At 40.7% G+C, this 26249-nt stretch overlaps 1 protein-coding gene and 1 pseudogene across 7 annotated transcripts in view; both read right to left on the bottom strand.

The window, feature by feature from the left end:
- Positions 1-26249, bottom strand: part of CHD9 (chromodomain helicase DNA binding protein 9) — a 267949-nt gene that overhangs the window by 177620 nt on the left and 64080 nt on the right. For 3 of the 6 annotated variants that reach the window (XM_053601703.1, XM_053601751.1, XM_053601741.1), the window contains exons 1-2: positions 22011-22118; positions 21234-21355 (exon numbers count right to left, since the gene is read on the bottom strand). The exons of 1 other annotated variant lie outside the window; for it this stretch is intronic. The gene's annotated coding sequence lies outside the window, so the exon portion shown is untranslated. Of the gene's footprint in view, positions 1-21233; positions 21414-22010; positions 22119-26249 lie in introns of those variants that run through there. 2 more of the 6 variants (XM_053601716.1, XM_053601708.1) reach the window with 2 other exon arrangements.
- Positions 13699-14451, bottom strand: LOC128593625 (adenylate kinase isoenzyme 6-like; annotated as a pseudogene). The gene has a single exon (XR_008382389.1). The product of XR_008382389.1 is annotated as an adenylate kinase isoenzyme 6-like (transcript).

The raw sequence follows: 26249 nt of genomic DNA, 5'->3' as shown, positions 1-26249 counted from the left end.
TCTTGGCCTCAAGGGATTCTCTTGCCTCAGCCTCCCTAGTAGCTGTGACTACAGGTGTCCACCACAATGCCTGGCTATTTTTCTCTTTTTTTTAGCAGGCCCAGGCCAGGTTGGAACTCACCAGCCCTGGAGCATGTGGCCGGCACCCTAACCACTGAGCTACGGGCACCCAGCTAGGAATTCTTGCCTTCAGAAAACTCATCATCTATAGGGAAAGAAACAACATAAATAGTGGATATATGGCTTATTAAAGATGTACACAAAGCACTGTATTATGATATGCAGATTAGATACAATTAATTATATCAGGAAAAGGTCAGAAAAGACATAGAGATGATGTAACATTTGAGTTGGCCCTTAAGAGTAAAAATAACTGAATATGCAATCTATAACAGAATTTATACATACACAATTACTTCCCTGGCACACTGACTTTCCTCATTGTCTAATAGTGGCTTTTGCTACAAGACAAGTATACTCTGCAAACAGGTCCCTCAATATTTTTCTAATAAATAAGTCTTCCCAATATATTATACACATTAATAGTTTGTTTCGTCTAATGTGATAACCACTGATCCCTAAAAGACTCAGTCCTCTATTACATCATCCCTTCAACACATTTGCACAGTATTAAATTTTTGTTTATTATTTATTTATTTTGGGACAGAGTCTCACTTTGCTGTCCTTGGTAGAGTTCTGTGGCGTCATAGTTCACAGCAACCTCAAACTCTTGGGCTCAAGCAATTCTCTTGCTGAGTAGGTGGGACTACAGATGTCTACCACAACACCTGGCTATTTTTTTTTTTTAGAGACAGGGTCTCACTCTTACTCAGGCTGGTCTCAAAGCCTTGTGCTCAGGCAATCTACCAGCCTTAGCCTCCTAAGTGCTGGTATTACAAGTGTGAGCCACTGTGCGCAGCCAGTATTAAATTTTTTGTTACATTAACTTTTACTTTGTTCATGTACTACTTACAGTGAACTAAAAATCTATTCTTCAGGAAAATTCAGTTTAGGATTTACCTCCCATGGAGGGTCTCTCCTGACTCAAGTCTCAGGAGAGTATTCCTCTACGAATACCATGAATCATACTACATTATACAAAAGGAATTCCTTATCATCTGTGTAATCTTTAGCATGTTGTCCAGTACACTAGGTATGCAGTAAACTTTTGCTAGAAGAATGATGACTGCAAGGAAATTAGAAAAAAAAAAAAAAAAGACAAAATTTTTGAAACAAAAAGCAATAATAAAACCTCTCGATCTGAGTCCAGGACCTATCACCTTCTAACCTTCTAGCTTTATAACCTAAGGAAAATTATATCATTTTTGTTTTCATCCATAAAAGAAGCCAAAAAGTAACAATAGCAAAAACTATTAACTGCACTGCTGCCTACCTTAAAGGAGAATTACCAAGTGGTAATAAAGGCAAACTACTGTCTCTACCAGTAAGCTGTAACACCAGTTCAGGGTAGGAAACAGGGCTTTTACAATCCCCTCACCCCCTTGCATTACACCTAAAACGGGCAAGAGCACAGAGGGAACGATATGGGAATGTCCAGAGGTGAGGCAGACCATGGCATTTAGGAAACTACTCAGTAGTGTAGCGTGGCGGCAGAATTCTACTAGCTATATAGAAAGAGAAGCTGAGAGTTAATTAAGTAGAGGTTAGATATCTAGGGCTTTTATTAGCCTTGTTAAGAAAACTGGACTTTATGGGCGACGCCTGTGGCTCAAGGAGTAGGGCGCCGGTCCCATATGCCGGAGGTCTAGCCCCGGCCACAAACCACAAAAAAAAAAAAAAAAAAGAAAAGAAAACTGGACTTTATATTAGAGACGGTCAGGAGCTATTGCACCCACTACAATTTCTTCTTTTGACTAACATTTTTACTATGGTGAAATTATTCTCACTGGTAGCTATTAATATTTGAAGTTGTTTTTAGAAAGTGAATTGCAACTCTTTCTATGACAGTGACCAAAGCACTTAAGTTGTACCCCGAAATGCTTTTTTAAATAAAATGATAAAGATGAGGGATACTAGTCATTTTAAAGAACATCCTTACTTGGCAAAACAAAAAGCTAGCAAACAAGTGAATTCACCATTTCCTTGTTTTAAAAAAAAAAAAATTGGGCTGATCCTGTTGGCTCATGCCTGTAGTTCTAGCACTCTGGCAGGCAGAGGCAGGTGGATTGCTTGAGCTCAGGAGTTCAAAACCAGCCTAAACAAGAACAAGACCTCATCTCTATCAAAAATAGAAAAACTAGTTGGGTGTAGTGGTACAGGGCTGTAGTCCCAGCTACTCCAGAGGCTGAGGCAAGAGGCTCAAGAGTATGAGGCTGCTGTGAGCTATGATACCACGGCATTCTACCCAGGAGGACAGAGTGAGACTCTGTCTCAAAAAAAAAAAAAAAAAAAAAGTTGGCCTGGCATGGTGGCTCATACTTGTAATCCTAGCATTCTGGGAGGCTAAGGCGGGAGGATCAAGTGAGCTCAGAACATTGATACCAGCTTGAGAAAAAGCAAACCCTGTCTCTATTAAAAATAGAAAAATTAGCCAAGGATTGTAGTGGGTACCTGTAGTCCTAGCCCCCCCCAGGGGAGGCTGAGGGAGGAGGATTGCTTAAACATAGGAGTATGAGGTTGCTGTGACATAGGCTGACACCATGGCACTCTAGCCTGGGACAACAGAGTGAAACTCTGCCTCAAAAAAAAATCTGTTCTGTGAAGTTGTAAAATAACACGTGTTATGGCATTCTATCTATACTTGAATACCTATAAAAAAACTCTGCCTCCTTAAAGGCATCCCCTTTGAGGTTGTTTTTAAAAAACCTAATCCTTTTTTCTTATGATAAACCTTCAAATTCTTAAAGACTTACGTCTTCCCTAAAGCTTTTCTTTTCAAAGCTATAGGCTAGATATTCCCAGTTCATTCAGATATGAAAAATTCTACTTAAAAGGGACAAAATAAAATGTTTAATGTTTAAAGGCATAAATCTTTAATTAGTGGCACCCAAATTACACATTTCTTTATGGCTCCCCAGGCTTCCAAGGTACAGACTGGTAGACAAGGTTTAGAATTTGACAAGGTTTACTAGCTTAATGCTAAAATCAAGTGACAATTTGCTAGTAAACAGCAATAGCTACACTGGTATTATTTAAATTAATTTTCTAGAAGTATACCTCAGCCTGTCTGACCCAGTATTTATTATCAAATTTGAAGGAAGGTAAAGTTTGCTTAACAAGGTGATTTTATGGTAGGAGAATTAATACAATATTGATAGAATCAAAATACAAAAGAATCTCAAGAGGACAGAGCCATGGATCAATTCTAATAATCTGTAACTGTCAGGTCTTCTTTTCAGCACAGATAATCAACTCTACATGGAATCAAGGTTGTAAAGACGAGTAACATGAATGAGTGTAGCTGGCCAGAAGAGAATTAGCTATAAAGTACAAAGGGCCAGGCAGAGTGGCTCATGCCTATAATTCTAGCACTTTGGGAGGCCGAGGCAAGAGGATCACTTGAGCCCAAGAGTTTGAGGTTGCTGTGAGCTGTGACACCATGGCCAGTCTACAGAGGGTGACAAAGTGAGACTCTGTATCAAAAAATGAAAATAAATAAATAAAGTAGAAAGGTGCAGCCAGCCATAAGTCAGCTTCAGATAATTATTGCTTCTAATTTTTCTTTCTTTCTTTTTTTTTTTTTTTTTGCAGTTTTTGGCCCAGGCTGGGTTTGAACCTGCCACCTCCTGCATATGGGGCCGGTGCCCTACCCCTTTGAGCCACAGGCGCTGTCTGTTGCTTCTAATTTTTAAAGATGAACGGAAATCTAGACATCTATAGGAAATTTCCTGATTTTTAAATGTTATTAGCAAATTCAAATTCTTTTTTTTTTTCTTTTTTTTTTAAAAGACAGAAGTTCACCCTATTGCCCTCGGTAAGGTGCTGTGGTGTTGTGAGTGCTCTGGTGTCACAGCTCACAGCAACCTCCAACTCCTGGGCTTAGGCGATTCTCTTGCCTCAGCCTCCTGAGTAGCTGGGACCACAGGCACCCGCCACAACGCCTGGCTATTTTTTGTTGCAGTTTGGCTGGGGGCCAGGTTTGAAGCCACCACCCTCGGTATATGGGACCAGCGCCCTACCCACCCAGCCACAGGCGCTGCCCAGCAAACTCAAATTCTTTATATGCTATCCTCTTCAACATAAAACTTAATATTATAAATATGTATGCAAGTTCTCCATATGCTAATGTAGTCTCAATAAAAATTCTAAATGTAGGGTGGTGCCTGTGGCTCAGTGAGTAGGGCACCAGCCCCATATACCAGGGTGGCGGGTTCGAACATGGCCCCAGCCAAACTGCAACAAAAATATAGCTGGGCATTGTGGTGGGCACCTGTAGTCCCAGCTACTCAGGAGGCTGAAGCAAAAGAATTGCCTAAGCCCAGGAGTTGGAGGTTGCTGTGAGCTGCGACACAACAGCACTCTACTGAGGGCAATAAAATGAGACTCTGTCTCTAAAAATTAAAATAAAATAAAATAAAATAATTCTGGGCAGCACCTGTGGCTCAAAGGAGTAGGGCGTCAGCCCCATATACTGGACATGGCAGGTTCAAACCCAGCCCTGGTCAAAAACTAAAAAAAAAAAAATTCTAAATGTATTTCAGAGGTAGACAAGGAGTTTCTAAAGTTAATACAGGAAAGTAAATAAAATCCAAAGCCAGGAAAAGAACTGAAAAGAAGACCAGTGAAGAAGAACTAACCTTATCAAATAATGAATCATTATCAAATTTCATATGTATATCAAAGCACACTGGTAATAGTACATGAGAAGGCAAGCAGATAAGTGATACACAATAGTAAGTAATTTAGTAGCTCAAATTGGGGGAAAAAGAAATTATAAAATAAGCAGGACTGTTTGAAAAGAAATACAATTAGAACTCATACCTTGTTTTTCAAAGCAAGATTAATTCCAGACAGATTAAAGATGTATAAATGTCACAAACAAAAAACCAAAGAAGCACTAGTAGAAAATACAGACAGGGCACATTGGGTTTTGTCACTGGCACAAATTGGGGATGTCATTAAAGATTCATAAGTTAAATTACATCAATGAAATAACTACAAAAAGATTTATTGAAAACAGATTACAAAAGAAAAACAGCAAACAGTAAAATATTTGTAACTCACTGATGAAGTGCTTATTTCATAAGATATCAAAGTTTCCTATAAAATATCAAAGTTTCCTATAAATGAATGAGAAAAATGCCAATAGGCAAGTAGAAAATGGGGCAAAGGATATGGTTTATACATTTATTTTTAAAAAGAGAAATACAAATTAGAACCATAGTGATTTTTTTTTTATTTTTTTTTTGAGACAGAGTATCAAGCTGTCACCCTGGATAGAGGGCTGTAGCGTCACAGCTCACAGCAACCTCAAACTCTTGGGCTTATGTGGTTCTCTTTGCCCAAGTAGCTGGGACTACAGGTGCCCACCACAATGCCTGGCTATGTTTTTGTTGTTGTTGTTGCAGCTGTCGTTATTGTTTAACAGCTGTCATTATTGTTTAGCTGGGTTCAAACCCACCAGCCTTGGTGCATGTGGCCGGCGCCCTACCCACTGAGTCACAGGTGCCACCCTGATGTATTATTTTTCACCTATCAGACTGACAAAGATTCTAAAGTTTAATAATTCATGTTGGTGAAATAGTGAGAAAAAGAAAATCCCTCTTGTATACTCCTGATGAGAATCTAAAATGGCAAAACCTCTAAAGAGAGAAATTTGCCAATATTCATAAAATTCAAATGCTCAAATTCTTAGCCTGAGCAAATTCTGTTCTAATAATGTATTCTACAAATATGCTTATATATGAGTGAAAGGATGGAAGGGTATTTATTGAAGCATTATTTGTTCCAGCAAAAGAATGACTATACCCTACATGTCCATCCAAAGAATAGTAGTTTGATAAAATGCTATATTAATGTATGCTGGTCACATCAAATCTGGATGTTTCAACCAGATCCAAATACCTCATTAAAGAAGAATGTACACGAACATTCAGGGGACAGTAACCACAATGATAAAGTGATTTGAACTCATGTTTCTCAAAGTTTCTCTCTCCTCGGTTCTCTTCTTTTCTCATTCTAGATATTCTCCCTCATCTTATCCCCCATCATCTATATGCTGACAGCTTCTAAATCTTCATGTTCAGTGCCATCCTTCCAGTTGCATTCTGACTTACATGAATTTTCTTATCTTCAGTCACCACCAACTTCACCTTCTCCACATGTTCTACTATCTATTGACACCAATCTACTTGTTATCTTTCTAACATGTCCTTATTGTTCATTTTGTCATACCATTACTCATGCTGTGGGCCTCCATCTGGAAAAGTTAAATCAATTGAGTAGAAAATTATAGGGAAAACTGCTTTGCCTCAATATAAGAAAGAAATTTAAAATAGAGCTATCCAAAGACAAAGACAATGAGCTCCTTATCACTAAGACCGCAACACTCAAGGTAGTTAAGCCCTCAGGAGATACTGTAAAGAAGAGTCTAGCAGTATACTAGTGACTGATTGGTTCACCTTTAATGTCCCTTCTGATTTTGATATTTTATGAATCATGGAATTTAAGAATACTTGGCTTCAGTGTAGTACCCCAAAGTTATTTATTAGGTTTCAACAAGGTTTATAGGCCTGCAGACCAATTTATCCTGTATCTCTAACTGATCTAAGAATTCCAAAATGTGTTCCTCAAATCTGAAAATTATGGATGGTCCTCAATTTATGAGTGTTAGGCTCAAGATTTTCCAACTTTATAATGATACAAAAGTGATATAGATTCAGTAGAAAACAATTTCAAGTACCTGTTACAACCACTCTATTTTTCACTTTCAAACAAATATTAAATTACATAAGATATTCAACCCTTTATTCTTTTTTTTTTTTGAGACAGAGCCTCAAGCTGTCGCCCTGGGTACACTGCTGTGGCATCACAGCTCACAGCAACCTCCAACTCCTGGGCTCAAGCAAGTCTCCTGCCTCTCAACCCTTTATTCTAAAATGGGCTTTGTGCTAGATGATTTTGCCCATTAACCACTGCAGGCTAATGCAAGTATTCTTAGCATGTTCATGGTAGGCTAGGCTAAGCTATATTTTGGTAACTTAGGTGTATTAAATGCATTTTTGACTTACAATATTTTCAACTTACAATAGGTTTCAGATGTAATCCATTGTAAATCAAGGAGCATCTATATATGAAATGCAAAAATATTTAGAACTTAAACATATTTCAAAATAATTCTAATTGTAATAACTGGGGTGGGGGGACTCATCCTATAAAATAATAGGATAAGATGCAGTACTAAACAGGTGAAGTACAAGATGATAAAAACTCAGTAACTGAGGTCAAGTAACTAAAGTTGTTACCTGAACTACAGAATAAAAAAATCATTCACAAAGTACAAATTAAGTTGAGAAAAAGAAGACTTGAAAATAATAGCTAACCATAATCTAAATATGTATCAACAATATAGTTTTAGGAAATATATTATCTTCTAACTATAGGATTACACTATGTTATATGCAGCATAGTATGTACTAGAAAATAGTCCTATTATGTTGATTAAAAGGTTCCTATAATTTTTATTAAAGCAAAATTGAAAACGTTTTTTTTTTTTTTTGGCCGGGGCTGGGCTTGAACCCGCCACCTCCGGCATATGGGACCGGCGCCCTACCCGTTGAGCCACAGGCGCCGCCCATTGAAAACGTTTTGATATAAAATGCTTATGGGCAACTTCATCCAAATTAAAAACTTTGGAGCCTCAAAGGACATCATCAAGGAAGTAAAAAGACAACCCACGGGAGAGAAGAAAGACAGAAAATGTTTGCAAACCAATCTGATTGGTTTATATTAGCAAATATAAACAAGTCCCGCAACTCAATAGTAATATTACAACACAAATTAAAAAACAGACAAAGGATCGAAATAGACATTTCTCCAAAGATAGGAAAATGGCCAATAAACACATGAAAAAATGCACAATATCATTAGCTATCAGGAGAAACTGAATCAAAAGCATAAATGACATCCCATTTCACAACTCACTAAGGTAGGCAAAGAGAAATCCAGAAAACAACAACTAGTAACGAGGAAGTAGAGTTGTAATCAGTTCTTTTTCTGTAAGTAGCAATGAACATTCCAAAAAGAAAATCAGGAAAACAATTCCATTTATAATAGCATTAAAAATAATAAAATAAGAATAAATATATTGATAAACCTACAAAACTTGTTCATCGATGACTACAAAACATTGCTGAAAGGAATTTAAGACCTAAATAAGTGGAAAGAGACCCTGCATACACAGATTGAGACAATATTGTTGAAATACTATCCAAAGCAACATATAAATTCAGTGCAATCCTTATCAAACCCCAAAACAATCTTATCTGGGTAAAGGGAAAAATCCATTCTAAAATTCACATGGAATTTCAAGGGACCCAGAATAGCCAAAACAATTTTGTAAGAAAATAAAATTGGATCCCCAACAAAAAAAAAAAAAAAGAAAGAAAAGAAAATTGGAGGACTTAAGCGTCCTGATTTTAAAATTTACAACAAAGCTGGCTCAGTGCCTATAGCTCAGCGGTTAGGGCACCAGCCACACACATGGAGGCAAGTGGGTTCGAAGCCAGCCCGAGGCCTGCTAAACAACGACAACTGCAACAACAACTTTTTGAAAGTCCAGAAATAAATCCTCACAACTTTTTGAAAGTCCAGAAATAAATCCTTACATCTATGGTTAGTTGATCTTTGACGAGGGGGGCTGTCTTTGTCCGTTTTGTGTTGTTATAATAGCTGAGACTTGGTAATTTGTAAAGAAAATAGGTTTTTTAGTTAGCTCACGGTTCTGTAGATTGGGAAGTTCAAGGAAATAACCGTGGCTTCTGGGAAACATACTAGTGTCACATCATAACATGGCAGACAGAAGCAGACACGTGTGAAAAGAGAAAACCCTAAGGTGTTCTGGTTTTTTTATTGGGGGGGGGCAGTCTCACTATGTTACCCTCGCTAAAGTGCCATGGCTTCGCAGCTTACAGCAACCTCAAAATCTTGGGCTTAAGCAATTCTTTTGCCTCAGCCTCCCAAGTAGCTGGGACCACAAGCACCTGCCACAACGTCCAGCTATTTTTTTGTTGCAGTTGTCATTGTTGTTTAGCTGGCCTGGGCTGGGCTTGAACCCGCCAGTCTCAGTGCACGTAGCTGGCATGTAACCACTGAGCTATGGCAACTTTACTCCGAGAAGTAATCCAGTCTTGGAAGAGCGAGAACTCACTCACTATAAGAACACCACCTAAGCATTCATGAGGGACCCTCCTTTATGAACCAAACACCTCTTAACACCTGCCACATTAAGGATCAATTTTTTTTTTCAGACAGTCTCATTTTGTCACCCTAAGAAGAGTAGCTCACAGCAACCTCAAACTTGGGCTCAAGCGATTCTCTTGCCTCAGCCTCCTGAGTAGCTGAGACTACAGACATCCTCCACAATGCAGGCTATTTTTAGAGACGGGGTCTTGCTTTTGCTCAGGCTGGTCTTGAACCAGTAAGCTCAGGCAATCCACCCACCTTGGCCTCCCTAAGTGCTAGGATTACAGGCATAAGCCATCATACCCCGCCTGAGAATCAATTTTTTTTTTTTTTTTTGTAGAGACAGAGTCTCACTGTACCGTCCTCGGGTAGAGTGCTGTGGCGTCACTCGGCTCACAGCAATGTCTAACTTTTGGGCTTACGCGATTCTCTTGCCTCAGCCTCCCAAGCAGCTGGGACTACAGGCGCCCGCCACAACGCCTGGCTATTTTTTTGTTGCAGTTTGGCCGGGGCTGGGTTTGAACCCGCCACCCTCGGTATATGGGGCCGGCGCCCTACTCACTGAGCCACAGGCGCCACCCGAGAATCAAATTTTAACATAAATTTTGGTGGGGACAAATTCAAAGCATAACAGGTACCAAAACCATTTGATCAGGAAAGAATATTTTTTTCCATAATTGGTACTGGGAAAACTGAATAGCCACCTACAAAATAATGAAGTTGGACCCCTAGTTTGCTCCATATACCAAAATTAACTCAAATGGATCAAATATCTAAATTTAAAAGCTAATACTCTTAGGTGAATGAAAATAGGCAAATCTTCATGACTTCGGCTTTAGCAGTGGTTTCATAAACACAACACCAAAATCACAGGTGACAGATCAAAAAACAGATAAATTGGATTTCATTAAAATTTTAAAAATGTGTATCAGAAGACACTAACACAATAATGAGAAGACCACACCCAGAACAGGAAATAATTTGTAAATCACATATTTGATAAGGGTTAATATCCAAAATTTATGAAGAACTCCTACAACTCAGTACTAGAAAGACAAATGACCCAATTTAAAAGTGGACAAAGGCGCCAGCCACATATACCAGAGCTGGAGCCTAAGCCGGGCGTTGTGGCAGGCGCCTGTAGTCGCAGCTATTTGGGAGGCCAAGGCAAGAGAATCACTTAAGCCCAGGAGTTGGAGGTTGCTGTGAGCTGTGATGCTGTGGCACTCTACCCAGGGCGACAGCTTGAGGCTCAGTCTCTAAATAAATAAATAAATAAATATGGACAAAGGACTTTAATAGATATTTCTCCAAAAAAGATAGGAGATTGGACAAGACAGACATAAAAAGATACAAAATATGAATCACAAGGGAACTGCAAATCAAGTCACAACAAGATACCACTTCACCTATTAGGAATGATGTAAAATAAGGTGTCAGAGATGATGTGGGGAAATTGAAACCCTCATACACTGATATAAAATGGCAGAGCCACTGTGGAAAACAGTGTAGTGATTTCTCAAAAAGTTAAACATAGATACAGCCAGATAATATATTATTGGGGAAAAAAGTTAAAGACAGAGTTACCATATGGTCCAGCAATTCCACTCATAGGTATATACTGTATACCCAAAAGAATTGAAAACGGGACTCAAAGAAATACTTGTACATGGACATTCATACAAATATTATTCAAGCTCGGTGCCCATAGCTCAGTGAGTAGGGTGCTAGCCACATGGGCTGGCAGGTTTGAGCCTGGACTGGGCCTGCTGAACAACAATGACAACTGCAAACCAAAAATAGCTGGGTATAGTGGTGGGCACCTGTAGTCCCAGCTACTCGGGAGGCTGAGGCAAGATAATCATTTAAGCCCAGGAGTTTGAGGTTGCTGTGAGCTGTGACGCCACAGCACTCTACCTAGGGCGACATAGTGAGACTCCGTCTCAAAAAAAAAAAAAAAAATTATTCATACTATAATAGCCAAAAGTTGGAAACAATCCGAGTGTCCATCAACAGATCAACACAGTGTGGTAGACACTCACAATAGAATATTATTCAGCCATAAAAAGGAATGAGGTTCTGAAACTCAGATGAACTTCAAGAATATTAAGTGAAATTAGCAGGCAGACACAAAGCAAAACACTGTATGATTCTACTTACATAAAATATCTAGAATAGGCAAATTCATAGACAGAGTCAGGAATGTCCAACCTTTTGGCTTCTCTATGCCGCATTGGAAGAAGAAAAGTTGTCTTGGGCACACATCAAATACGCAAATAACTAATGAAAGCAAACGAGAATAAAGAAATGTACACAATTTTTGTGATATCTGCCACCACAGAAAGGCAAAAAAGTCCTCACATGATCCACATGTTGCCCCATAGGCATCCGTTGGACGCACCTCTAAGATTAGCCTTTACCAGGGACTGGAAGAAGGGGAGAAGAGAGAGTTACTTTGTGGAGGACGCCAAGAGCCAGACGACCTCTGAGCAAGATGACCTGCAGCTGGGGAATGGACCCTTGGGCCACTCGTCCGCAGGTGCTCCTTGTGGAGAAAGAGCCCGAGCCCATGGCAATCCTTAGGCACGCAGTCATTGTCTAACACTCCCCTCATCTGTCTTGTGCTGTGTCAATGAAAGGCTACTGCGGAGGTTGCTCGGGGCTATCCTGCAAGCAAGGTTAGCTTGCCTCCTACAAGCTTGTACTTCTAATCCACGTCTTGTCTGGTTCCTTCCTGCGGTGATTGAGTACAGGGCCATAGGGACCACTAGGGGCTGCGACATTACTTCTTATTAGGTCCAGAGTATCTGTTTGGGATGATAAAAAAAAAAAAAAAGGCGTCGGGCGGCTCCTATGGCTCAGTCGGTAAGGCGCAGGCCCCATATACCGAGGGTGGCGGGTTCATACCCAGCCCCTGCTGAACTGCAACCAAAAAAAATAGCTGGGCGTTGTGGCGGGCGCCTGTAGTCCCAGCTACTTGGGAGGCTGAGGCAAGAGAATCACTTAAGCCCAGGAGTTGGAGGTTGCTGTGAGCTGTGTGATGCCATGGCACTCTACCGAGGGCCATAAAGGGAGACTCTGTCTCTACAAAAAAAAAAAAGGCGGTGCCTGTGGCTCAGTGGGTAGGGCGCCGGCCCCATATACCTAGGGTGGCAGGTTCAAACCCGGCCCTGGACAAACTGCAACAAAAAATAGCTGGGTGTTGTGGTGGGCGCCTGTAGTCCCAGCTACTTGGGAGGCTGAGGTAAGAGAATCATCTAAGCCCAAGAGTTGGAGGTTGCTGTGAGCTGTGATGCCACAGTACTCTACCGAGGGCGACAAAATGAGACTCTGTCTCTAAAAAAAAAAAACCTGGAAACAGTGGTGATGGTTGTACCAGTATGCTGCCAAACAAGTACCTCCCTTAAGGCCTTTGCACTTGCTGTTCCCTTTGCTAGGGAGGCACTGTTCCCTCACTTCGTTCAGTGTTTTTCTTCAAAGTAACTAAAATATCATCATTTCCCCAATGCTTCATATTCCCTTTCCCTGATTTATTTTCTGCCTTATCAATAGCTAACACCCTTTATCTTACACACTTAACCTTATTTAAAGCCTACATTTCCCATAAAATGTGAGTTTCAGGAGGTCTTGAGTGATACATTCCTAGTATCTAGTAACACAGTATCAAGTCAATAAGTATTTATAAATGAAATGCACACACAAAACCCTTTTTACTAAGGGAGAGGGAATATTATGTAAGGCAGAAATGTTTTTTTCTCTTTTAATATCTTTGTAACATTTTAAAAATAATGGCAACAATGATTACCTAGGCATTGAATTTATGGGCCACTCATTTTTTGTTAACTGTGGTAAAATACACCCAACATAAAATTGACTACACATGTTTAAGTTCAAAGTTCAATAATGTTAAGCATATTCACATTGTTATGCAACCAATCTCTGGGACCTTTTTGTTTTTGAGACAGACTCTTTTTTGGCTGGGGCTGGATTTAAACCCGCCACCCTACTCCTTGAGCCACAGGCACTGCTTGAGACAGACTCTCACTTTGTAGCCCTTGGTAGAGTGCAGTGGCATCATAGCTCACAGCAATCTCAAAGTCTTTGGCACAAGTGATCCTCTTGCCTTAGCCTCTCAGGTAGCTGGGATTCCAGATGTCCACCACAACGCTCAGCTATTATTTTAGAGACCAGGACTTGCTCTTACTCAGGCTGGTCTTGAACTCCTGAATTCAGGAAATTCACATACCTCAGTCTCCCCAAGTGCTAGGATTACAGGTGTGAGCCACTGCGCTAGCCTTTTTTTTTTCTTTTCTTTCTTTTTATTTTTTTTTTAAACTATCCACCTGCTAGTCCTGCAACACAATTTTAATAGCCATACTGACATTGGACAATTTCTATGATGTTGGCAAAAGATATCAATACTCAGAGTGATTCTAAAGTGGCTACTCTTATAAGTCAAGAATTACGAACTTTGACCCACTGCTCAATCCATTTTAAGATGTAATCTATATTACTTTCTAGCTCTGCTGGGTTGTTGCTGGGCAGCTGATGCACGATTTCTTCCTTGTAGGATGCTGTGGCTTCTTCATAAAGAATTTGAAAAATCTCACACTCAATATTGTCTTTTAATTTCTTCTCATTATAACCCCTTGTTTTAAGCCTTTGTACAATTCACTGGTATTTGTTCGCAGGACAAAAACTACATGAAACCAGCGTTCAGGGAAGAAATCACAACCATGGTAATCAACAATAACTCCACCTTCTGTCATTTGGTTATCTAACTCATCAACCACTCTATCTTCATCTTAACATGGGACATTCATATTCTTCATCATAGCCATCATACAACTGCCCTTCTTTAGCTAAATCACCCACATTAATGTATTTCAGTCCTGATCTTGATGCAAGTTCTTTGCCTAGTGTGGTTTTTCCAACCCCAGGTGTACCTGTGAGCAGGATGTTCGGAAGCAACATGGTCCTCACCACGATGGCTCCCAGCGCCTCGACTCCTGCGTCCTACGCCCTTTTCTTTCTTTTTAGAGAGAGTCTCACTCTATCATCCTTGGTAGAGTGCCATGACATCATAGCACACAGCAACCTCAAACTCTTAGGTTCAAGTGATCCTCCTGCCTCAGTCTCCCAAGTAGCTGGGACTACAGATGTCCGCCACTATGCCTGGATAGTTTTTCTATTTTCTGTAGAGATGGGGGTCTTGCTCTAGCTCGGGTTGGTCTCAAACTCCTAAGCTCCAGCAATCCACCCACCTCAGCCTCCCAGAGTTAGAATTAGAGGTATGAGCCACTGCACCCAACCACTTGAGTAATTCTTAAAAACGCTCAGTCTATTTCTTCATCAGACCATCTACATCGCAGGATTTAAAAGGGGTGCAAAGTTCAGAAAGAATATATCTAAAATCCTAAAACACAACAAGCGCTTGATAATTACACATTTTCTTCTCACTGACCTATAGAACTAAGAAAACAGATCAAGCTTCGTTGTTGACTTGCTGAAATACGAATATTACCAAGATCCAAGTCTGTTATATCTGATTGTATTTTACTTCTTTTCTTATTTTTTTTTGAGACAGAGTCTCACAATGTCACCTTTGGTAGAGTGCTGTGGCATCATAGCTCACAACAACCTCAAACTCTTGGCCTTAAGCCATTCTCTTGCCTCGGCCTGCCAAAAAACTGGAACTACAGGCGCCTGCCACAATGCCTGGCTATTATTGTTGTTGTTGTTGTAGTTGTCATTGCTGTTTGGCAGGCCCAGGCTGGGTTTGAACCCACCAGCTCCGGCGTATGTGGCTGGCGCCCTAGCTGGCAAGCCACTTATTTAAAAATATTTATACCAATCAATGTTATCATAAAATGATACCTAAACTTACCGTTGCCCTCCCAACACATATAGTACTTGTTATTTTATTACCTTTCTAGAGTTATCAATGGCCCTATATCCCTATGTACTTCCCTCAAAAGTAATCTAGGTTTCAATCACATTGAGATGTTGCCGTAATTCACCAAACCTACTCACACCTATTCATGTGTATAAGTTCTTTAGGCCAACAACATTACCCCTACCAAAGCCTTCCTCCATTTGATAAAGTAAAATCTTTGAGATTAAACTCAGGTACCATTTCTAGGAAGCCTTCATACACACACACACACACACACACTTAGAGCTCTTATGCACTTTTTTGAAATCCATACTTTATTTACAATCTGTATTATCATTCTTGATTTAGTTGTTTATTTTTCCTGTTAAACAATACACGTGGCTGGGCAGCACCTGTGGCTCAAAGGGGTAGGGCACCAGCCCCCTATACTGGAGGTGGCAGGTTCAAACTCAGACCTGGCCAAAAACTGCAAAAAAAACACAATATACATGGAGAGATGGGTTTCTATTCATATTTGTATCTCTAGCATCTATAAATACTTTCAGAAATTCAATAATGCCATAATACAAAATAAAACTAAATCCTTCAATCATTTATAGTTATTTCAAAAGCTGAGATTGAAAAGTATTCTTTTAAGCCACAAAATGCCATTTTTATAACTTTAAGAATGTCCCCATTGGGCCAAATTAGGGTATACATCACCTCAGGGATTTATCATTTCTGCATGTTAGAAACATTCAGATTCCACTCTTTTTGTTACTTTAAACTAGTATAGTCTAACTTATTGATTGTAGTCACTTGGGCATACTATCATTCTAACTATCTAACTATATTTTTGTACCCATTAACCATCCCCACTTTATCACTCTTCCCCATTACCCTGCCCAGCCTCTGGTACCCATCATTCTACTCTCTGTTTCCATGACATCAATTGTTTTAATATTTAGGTTGCATATATAGTGACAATATGCAAAATTTATCTTTCTGTGCTTAGCTTATTTCACTTAACATAATGTTCTCCATTTCTATCCATGTTTTTGCTTCTTTTTTCTTTTTAGAGATGGAGTCTTGCTGTGGCACAGACTGGTCATGAACCTGTGAGCTCAGGCAATCCACCTGCCTCGGCCTCCCAGAGTGCCAGGGTTATAGGCGTGAGCCGCCGTGCCTGGCCTAAACATTTTTTTAAATCAGTAATTTTTTTTCTTTTTTTTTTTTTAGAGACAGAGTCTCACTTTATCACCCTTGGTAGAGGGCCGTGGCATCACAGCTCACAGTAACCTCCAACTCCTGGGCTTAGGCAATTCCCTTTGCCTCGGTGTCCCAAGTAGCTGGGACTACAGGCACTTGCCAGAACGCCCAGCTAATTAAATCAGTAATTTTAAACATTGTTACTGCTATAAAGGGCCATGGATTAAAACAAGAAAAAATTATCTTTCCAATGGTCATTTCAGATTGCTTCACTTAACTAAGAAGCAGTAGTATAAAATATATTAATTTTGTTTTTGAGACAGAGTCTCACTATGTCATCCTCAGTAGAGTGCTGTGGTATCACAACTCACAGCAACCTCAAACTCTTGGGCTTAAGCATTAAATTTTATTCTATTGGAAATCAATGACTATGATTCTGAAAGATAACTGCTAATATATCTTGTTACTTGAGAGAGAAAATATAGGATGATGGTTAGGTTTCATATATTTTGCATAAAGTTAGTTTTATCCTAAAATTACATGCTGTATATAATAGGTCAAGTAAATCAAAAAATTATTTTTTCCCAATTATATTTTATCTTAAAAGACAATTAAATATTCATTAAAGTTTTGTTTCTGTCATTTAGGAACACCTGTACCTAAAAAAAAATCTAGGAATTTAAAATTATAGATTTGGTGGACTTATTTAGTCTGTTTTACAATCAGAGCAGCTGAGGTACAGAGAATCTGAGTTGCCTGAAGTTTTAGTATTAGGGAGGTTCCATAATTTAGCAAATTCATTGCATAGTCAAAGTTAAGAAAGCATTTATTCTAGTTTAGTGAATGTGTGTTGAAATCAGTATTTAGTGAAGTCCTTTCAGAGATCACTTAAAATATGTTTCTTTTTTTTTTTTTTTGGCTGGGGCTAGGTTTGAACCCACCACCTCCGGCATATGGGACCAGCGCCCTACTCCTTGAGCCACAGGCACCGCCCAGGTTTCTTTTCTTTTTTTTTCAGTAACATATAACTGTAATATTGATTGATAAATATTGACTTGTGCTTCATTTTGTTTCAGTGACTTTTTAAAAACTTTTTTTTTTTTTTCTGAAACAGGATCTCACTCTGTCTCCCGGGCTGGATTGCAGTGGGGCATCATCGTAACTCACTGCAACCTCCAAGTCCTGGGCTTAAATGATCCTCTTGCATCATCTTCCCCAGTAGCTGGGACTATAGGCACATGCCACCATGCTCAGCTAAGTTTTCTATTTTTCGTAGAGATGGAGGTCTCATTTTTGCTCAGGTTGGTCTCAAACTCCTAGTCTCAACTGATTCTCTTGCTTTGACCTCCCAAACCTCTAGGATTTTTAAAAACTTTTTTAAAGGTATAACAGGCCAAAAAGTATGTAAATCGCATCTGTAAGTCTATCATTAAAGTAAACACATCTCTGAAGCTATCATTTAAGTCAAAAAATAGACCATCATCATTACTAGCACCCCAAAAGCTTCCCAGATAGAAACTGTTTTCTAATTATTATTTTCTTTCTACCTTCCCAGATAGAAACCATTATCCTGACTTCTAAAACCAAAAGTAAGAGGCCAGGTACAGTGGCTAACGCCTGTAATCTTAGCAGTCTGGGAGGCCGAGGCAGGTGAACTGCATGAGCTCATGTGTTCGAAACCAGCCTGAGCAAGAGCAAGACCCCTGTCTCTAAAAATAGCTGGGCGTTGTGGTGGGCATCTATAGTCCCAGCTACTCTGGAGGCTGAGGCAAGAGAATCACTTGAGCCCAGGAGTTTGAGGTTGCTGTGAGTTATGACGCCATGGAACTCTACTGAGGGCAACAAAGTGAGACTCTGTCTCAAAAAAAATAAATAAATGAAATAAAATAAAAAATGTAAAAAATGGGGCGGCGCCTGTGGCTCAAGGAGTAGGGCGCCGGTCCCATATGCCAGAGGTGGCGGGTTCAAACCTAGCCCTGGCCAAAATCCAAAAAAAAATGTTTTAGGTCAGGCATGGTGATGGCTCATGCCTGTAATCCTAGCACTCTGGGAGGCCAAGGCGGGTGGATAGCTTGAGCTCACAAATTCTAGACCAGCCTGAGCAAAAGTGAGACCCCATATCTACTAAAAATAGAAAAACTGAGGCAAGAGGATTGCTTGAGCCCAAGAGTTGGAGGTTGTTGTAAGCTTTTACACCACGACACTCCACCCAGGGCAACAGCTTGAGACTCTGTCTAAAAAAAAAAAAAAAAAAGTTTTAAGATATAGTTAAAAGAAAAAAACCCAAATTAATTATTGGTTTAGTTAACTTCACTTAATAATGCTAAACTGTAACAGAAACATCAGTATCTGACAGCTATTTGGTAAGCAATAGCTAGTAATGACCTCAGGTATAGTTTTTAGTCATAGGCACCATTAAGAGAAGCCTCATTAAAACTTATAAATTTACATCAAGGCTGGTGGGTTTGAACCCAGCCTGGGCCAGGTATACAACAATGACAGCTACAGCTAAAAAATAGCCAGGCATTGTAGCAGGTGCCTATAGTCCCAGCTACTTGGGAGGCTGAAGCAAGAGAACTGCTTAAGCCCCAGAGTTGGAGGTTGCTGTGAGCTGTGATACTACAGCACTCTACAGAGGGCAAAATAGTGAGACTCTGACTGAAAAATATAAATAAATCTTACAAATTTAATAAAATACTGCCTACAAAATTTTGTATTCTGTATCATCACCCAACTACTACATATGCCCATATAATACTATATTTCAGTTTCTCTCAAGCTTTCATAATTCTGTATTATGAAATATTCACAAGTAAGCTTTCAAAAATGAAGTGCAGCCCAGCACCTGTAATCTCAGCACTTTGGGAGGCTTGAGGCAGGATGACTGCTTGAGGCCAGGAGTTCAAGACCAGCCTGGGCAATGGTGAGACCCTATCTCCAAGAAAAAATTTAAAAGGCAAAAATTTAACGAGGCAAGAGGATCACTTGAGCCTGGGAGTTCTAGGCTGCCTGGGATTTCTAGGCTGGGAGTTCTAGTTCTAGTTCTAGTGAGTTATGATTATACCACTGCACTCCAGCCTGGGAGACAGAGGGAGACCTTATCTCAAAAAATAAATTAACTGCCAGGCCAAGGTAGGTGGATTGCCTGAGCTCAGGAGTTTAAGATCAGCCTGAGAAAGAACTAGACTCCATCTCCACTAAAAATAGAAAAACAAGTGCTACGCAGCCACACGGCCCAGCAAACACCAGGGAACTTCTTCCCCCAACAGAGGTCCCAAAGTGAAAAACTGACCTGTTTGGAAGAGATGTATTTAGAAGATGCCACCAGATTCTGTCCAAAGAAAGAGAAAGTGAACAAACATCTTTCAGCAATCAAAATCCCAGGCAAGACCAGAAAGGGGGCTTTTGCAGCTCCTTCCATAAGCTCTTTAAAAGGAAATTTTAGCAGCTACTGGGAGGCTGAGGCAAGAGAATCGCTTAAGCCCAGGAGTTTGAGGTTCCTGTGAGCTACGATGCCACAGCATTCTACCAAGGGCAACACAGTGAGACTCTGTCTCAAAAAAATAAAAATAAATAAATTTTAGGTCCAGTGGATCAGAATACAGGGAAAAAAACTAATGAGAATCCCTCAATAGTTCCTTTACCCACCAAACAAAATTTCTTTAGAAACTGACTTGCTCTTGCAAATGACCTTGACCAATGAACAGCTATGTAAAACATACTTAAGGTTGTATTGTCAAGAAGATGAGGATAAAAAGCTTGTGTGTGTGTGTACGTAGGAATATATATCTATGTATAAATCCCTAAGGAAAACAAATATAAATACTTATGCATGAAACTAAATCAGCATACAAAACATTAAAGAGATGAAGATTAGTCTATGGGGTTAAGACATGGCTTTTTGAACCCCAATACTTGGGAAAAGGGACGTGAAGACTTTTCATATCATTACAGAAAAACACAGTAAATTTGAAGAAAAATAAATGTTTGTAAGAATGAAAAAAAAAATAGAAAAACAAGCTGGCGCTGTGGTAGGCACCTGTAGTCCCAGCTACTCAGGAGGCTGAAGCAGGAGGATCGCTTGAGCCCAGCACTTTGAATTTGTTGTGAGCTAGCCTGTCTGCCCAGGGTGACAGAGTAAGATTCTTTCTCAAAAATAAATAAATAAATAAAATTAATTTATTAAAATAAAAAATTAGAAGTAAAAAGATTAATAAAGAAGTTTAAAAAACACCAGGCGCAGTGGTTCACACCTATAATCGTATCACTTGGGAGGCCGAGGCAGGTGGAATGTCTGAGCTCACAGGTTCAAGACCCACCTGAGGCAGAGCGAGACCCTGTCTCTAAAAAGTAGCCAGGTGTTGTGGTGGGCGCCTATAATCCCAGCTACTCTGGAGGCTGAGGCAAGAGAACTGCTTGACCCTAGGAGTTTGAGATTGCTGTGAGCTATGAGGCCATAGCACTCCACCAAGGGCGACAAAGTAAGACTTTGTCTCAAAAAAAAAAAAAAGTTAAAAAAAACAAAATTTGAAGTACATTGTTAAAAAAAATCATTTCAGCTACCAGATTTTCTAATACAAAGCTTGTTTCCTCCTCTCATGTAACACACTATGTGGTCGAGGATGATGCCAATTGCAGCTGACCCTATCCTAACAGAGGTACCTACCATTCAGATAAAGGCAGGCCCTCACCTTAGGAAGCACTTGTCTAGGAATGGTGTTCAAAACTTGGTATCTTGCCAAATCTATCCTTTCCGTCATCTTCATCATCTCAGTAAATCACATACCAGCATCTACCTAGTTTCTCAAGCCAGGAACCAAGAAACCACTTCTTGACATCTTTCTTCTAACAGCCAATCCATCATGAAGCTGTCAACTGCTCCCCTTCCCTCAACTCGCCATCTTCTCTCTGTAGAATAGAGATACATTTCCTTTTACTTCATCTCTATTTCTGGCCATCACGTCTTACCTGGATAATCCTAGTATTATGATAACTTTGCCTTCACTCTCACCTTTCTCCATTCTCAAAGTGGCATTTTTTAAATTATATTACTCATATGCTTAAAATCTCCAATGACTGCAATGTCCTTAGTAAAACCCCCAGTCTTTAACATGCCCTACAATCTGCTCTCTGCCTACCTTTCTTGTCTAATCTTACATGGCTCCTCCTTTTAATGTTCCTGGCCACGCTGAACTTTCATTTCTTCCAACATACTAAGTTTTCTTGCCTCATGGCCTTCAAATATTTTTCTCTTTCAGGAAACTTTTCCCTCTTTACCTGCTGTCTTGCTTCTCATTGTTTGTTTCCACTTAAATATCAATACCTAAGAGCTTTCTCTAATTACCTAAAATTCTACCCATTTTTCTCTTACCACTATTCTTTCCTTTCACTGAATTAATCTTAAGTTGTAATTTTATACTTATTTACATGTTATCTGTCTCCACTAAGGCTGTTCCATGAAGGCAGGACTCACTTATTATGTACTTAATATATTACATATGTAATTAATAAATTAAGGGAACACTTAATGTATCTGTTTAATGAATGAATGAAAGTGAATGACCTTGAATCCAGAGAATTAGGGCTCAAAGTGGTTTCCCCTTCCCTGGATCTCCCATTATCACTTGATCAGCTTTCCAACCATTTCTGAAAGGGAGAACAAAAACTGCTCCTAAAAATATGAAGGTAATACAATAGATTATACAAAGTAAAGTAAATAACAGCCAAACTGCAACAAAAAAATAGCCAGGTATTGTGGCGAGCGCCTTTAGTCCCAGCTACTCGGAAGGCTGAGGCAAGAGAATCGCCTAAGCCCAAAAGTTTGAGGTTGCTGTGAGCTGTGATGGCACAGCACTCTACTGAGGGTGACAGGGTGAGACTTTGACTAAAAAAAAAAAATCTATATCCCAGGGTTGTGGCATGCACCTGTAACTCAAGCTACTTTGTCAAGCAGGAGGATCCCTTGAATCCAGGAGTTCAATACCAGCCTGGATGACATGGTGAGACCTTGCCTCAAAATAAAAAATAGAAATAATAAGAAAAAAATATCTGTATCTCATGTTAAGACTATAGTAACTACAAAACATTTAAAACTTTTTTTTTTTTTGAGGCAGAGCTTCAAGCTCTCCCTCTAGGTAGAGTGCCATGGCATCACAGCTCACAGCAACCTCCAACTCCTGGACTCAAGTGATTCTCCTGCCTCTGCCTCCCAAGTAGCTGGGACTACAGGTCCCTGCCACAATGCCCAGCTATTTTTTGGTTGCAGCCATTATTGTTGTTTGGCGGGCCCAGGCTGGATTCAAACCTGCCAGTTCAGCTGTACGTGGCTGGCGCCTTAGCTGCTTGAGCCACAGGCGCCGAGCCCATTTAAAAAGTTGAAATAAAATCATTCTATCAGTGTCCATAACTCTCTTATGATTCCAATTTTTGGCTTCTAAAGTTTTCCACACATTATGACATGTTTTCATTAGTTTTTACTAACTGCCTCAAGTGTCCATATTCCTACCTATACTCTTTATTCACTGTACTGTGATTACTTGATGAAATTCCCCCAGTAGATGATAGTTTTTTTCTTTATAGACTCTGACCTCTCTAAGATTTCATTTTTCTTCTTTTATTTACAGGAGCTGGCTTTTTGTGCTACTGCATTTACATCAATGATAAACATATCTAACCCTTTAGAAAATCTAAAATTTTCACAAATACCAAAATTCTTATTGATAGTAGATTCAACAGATTTTACTTTAAAATCTGTAATGCTTTTTAAATTTCTGACTCTTAAATTCGTACATTAAGCCTCTCCTTCAGTTGCACCTTGTTTCCATAGGTAAAACCTTAGGTCTAGCACAATGCCTTGTAGAAGTCATTTGGTTTTAAGTTAGCAGTTTGGAGTTCAAAGTTTCTGAAGATACTTTCAAGTTCAGAGTGACAACCATGTTTCATTAATCTTAGCTTGTCATAGGCTTTTCCACTAATGACAGTGCTTTCTTACCTGTATTCATTCATACCTGCACACTTGAGGGTGCCTCTTTTAAAAATGATTTGAGTAAGGCCAACTATACCACTGTTTGTTTCAAAACTGCCTTGTTACGCTTAAAACCCAAATATTGTTTTTGTATTTTAGAGGACAAATCTCATGGGATACTTAGAATCCTAAAACTATAAAATTGAAGGTAACAGAATTTTATACAAGAGAAAACTAGGGCTCACAGATGTCAATAAACTTGACTACATAACTGACAATGTCTTGATTCTGTTCAACAACAGACTGTCCAAGTCAAGAAGAGAGTTTTACTGGTTACACCAGCATGACTGATTTTTTTTTTTTTTTTTGAGTTTCAAACTTTGTAACCCTTGGTATAGTGCCATGGCATCATAGTTCACAACCTCAAACTCTTGGGCCCAAGAGATTCTCTTGTCTCAGCCTCCCAAGGCTGTGGCAGGCGCCCTGTAGCTGGGGCTACAGGGCGCCTGCCACAACACCTGGCTATTTTTAGAGACAAGGTCTTGCTCTGGCTCAGGCTGGTCTCCAACCTGTGAGCTCAGCAATCTACCTGCCTCCGCCTCCCAGAGTGCTACGATTACAGGTGTGAGCCACTGCACCCAGCCCCAGCATGATGTTTTCTAATGCTATTTCCTATACCCTTAGGATGGTGTCTGCTCATGGTCAATCACATGATTCGTTTTAACCTTTTTTCTTTTCTTAAACTATGACACTGTATCCAGTTCCCCTAAACAGTTAGTCTTAATCCCTTAACCAAATCTGGGAGGCAACTACTTATTTTTTTCTCCAGTGCATTTCATGTCTATATTATGTGGTCTGTAGTTTATAGGGAACTCCCCAAGGACTGAGACCTACCAATACTTTGTAGTACATTACAACTGCGTATTTAATGTGAATTGTTAAAGCAATAGAAGAAACACTGTCTTTGGAAATAAAGGTTTAACTTGTTTTAAGCAATAGATGTTTTTCATTTAACAAATACTTATCAATTATCATATCAGCAGGTTCTGTGCTACCTGCTCTTAGCAAAAATTCAAGTTCTCTAAATCCAAGTGAAAAGAAGAAACATTAAGATCATCCTTATTTATTGCCCCAAACAAAAAGTCCTCCCTCAGTAAGGTGAATCCTCTCTTAAGCTAACCTTCTATAAAATAAAATGTTTGTAGACCTAGTGGTTCTTTTAAAACCACTTGTACAAGCTTGGGCGTGGTGGCTCATTCCTGTAATCCCAGCACTTTGGGAAGCCCAGGAGGAAGGACGTTGGAGGACAGGAGTTCCAGAACAGCCTGGGCAACAGTGAGATGTCACCTCTATAAAATACTTAAAAATTAGCTGGGCGTGATGGTGTACGCCCCTAATCCCAGCTACTCAGGAGGCTGCAGCAGGAGGATCACCTGAGCCCAGGAACTTGGAAGTTACTGGAAGCTATGATTTGGCCACTGCCCTCTGGCCTGGGCAACAGAGCAGGACCTCATCTCTAATAAATAATTTTTTTCCTCTAATAAATAAATTTAAAAAAACTACCTGTACAGTTAGGTTCAGAGTTTAGGCAGTGAGTAATACTACACAAGATAGGTATGCCCTTTTTTCTGTTCAAAGTTTTAGTTGCTTAAGCAGAACTGGAGAATTCGAAATCAGAGAAAAAGAAAGGTGAAAAGTAGCATGCAAAATTAAGAAACTAAATTGGGATAGTGGTTTTATTAATGAAAATAAACTTTATTTCATCCACAGGAATTCTGGGGTAGGTATCAATATTTCACAGAAAGGTATAAAAGTCACAAGAGCATCAATATCCCAGACTTCCAGGAAAACAACTGGGTAGCACTGTGAACATCAGAAACTTAAACTTAAAAAAAAAAAAAAATCTTGTCTACTTTGTTCTTAAAAGTTTTATTCTTCTTAAGAAAAAAAAAAGCACAAATAGAAACTACTCTCAGAGCTGGTGGCTGCAGCAGGCCAGTGAGATACCCAGGCTTTCCAGGTGGTGCCTGGCTTAGAGATGGATGTCTGCGCAGAGAGCCCAGGAACCACCCTTGCACGTCCCACACCCAGACACCACCTAGAAGGCGGCAGCAGCCGGTCACACACCGGAGCCGCCGGGGTCCGGGTTACACTGCAGACGAGGAGCGGCCCCCGGGGCTGGCAAGGATCGCAGGAAAGGCAGGGCCTGGGAAAGCGCCGGGGGCGTCCCGTGCTCCGGGGCATCCGGGGCACCCCGGGCTCGCGCGGGACGCCCTGTCATGAGTCACGGAGACGAGACAGCAGGCGGGCGGGGGAAGACGCTGCAGGATGGAGGGAAGCCCGACCCCGCTCCAACCTCGCGCGGGGCGGGGAAGGGGGCCCGCCTCACCCACGCCCTGCCCGCCCAGCTCTCGTCTCCATCCGACGCAACAGGCGCGGCGGCCGGGTCCGGACCCCGGGGTCTGCGGGCTGGGGAGCGGGGACAGCAACCCGCAGCCATGACAGGCGCGGGGCGGGCCGCCGGCGGGCTGGGCCGCACGTGCGGGCAGCGCCCCCTCCCCGGCCTCCCCTCGCGCCCGCCCAAGCCCGGGCCTCTGGCCCCTCACCTCCGGCGGCAGCGGAGCGGCTCCGCCTGCCCCGACCCCCCACCCAGCCGAGCGGCGGCAGCGGCACGTACTCACCGCCGCTCGCTAGCTCTCGCGCTTCGCCACGACTGAGGCGCCCCCGCCGCCCCCCACCTCGACCGAGACTGACACCAGCGGCTGGCCGGGCAGGAGCGGCCTCGGGCGACCACCCGGCTGACAGAACCCGCCCCCGCATCTCCCCACCAGTTGAGCA

This window comes from Nycticebus coucang, chromosome 2 (assembly GCF_027406575.1).
Source record: "Nycticebus coucang isolate mNycCou1 chromosome 2, mNycCou1.pri, whole genome shotgun sequence".
NCBI lineage: Eukaryota > Metazoa > Chordata > Mammalia > Primates > Lorisidae > Nycticebus > Nycticebus coucang.
The sequence above is the reverse complement of the archived record's forward strand: the minus strand, read 5'-3'. Positions and strand labels throughout refer to the sequence as shown.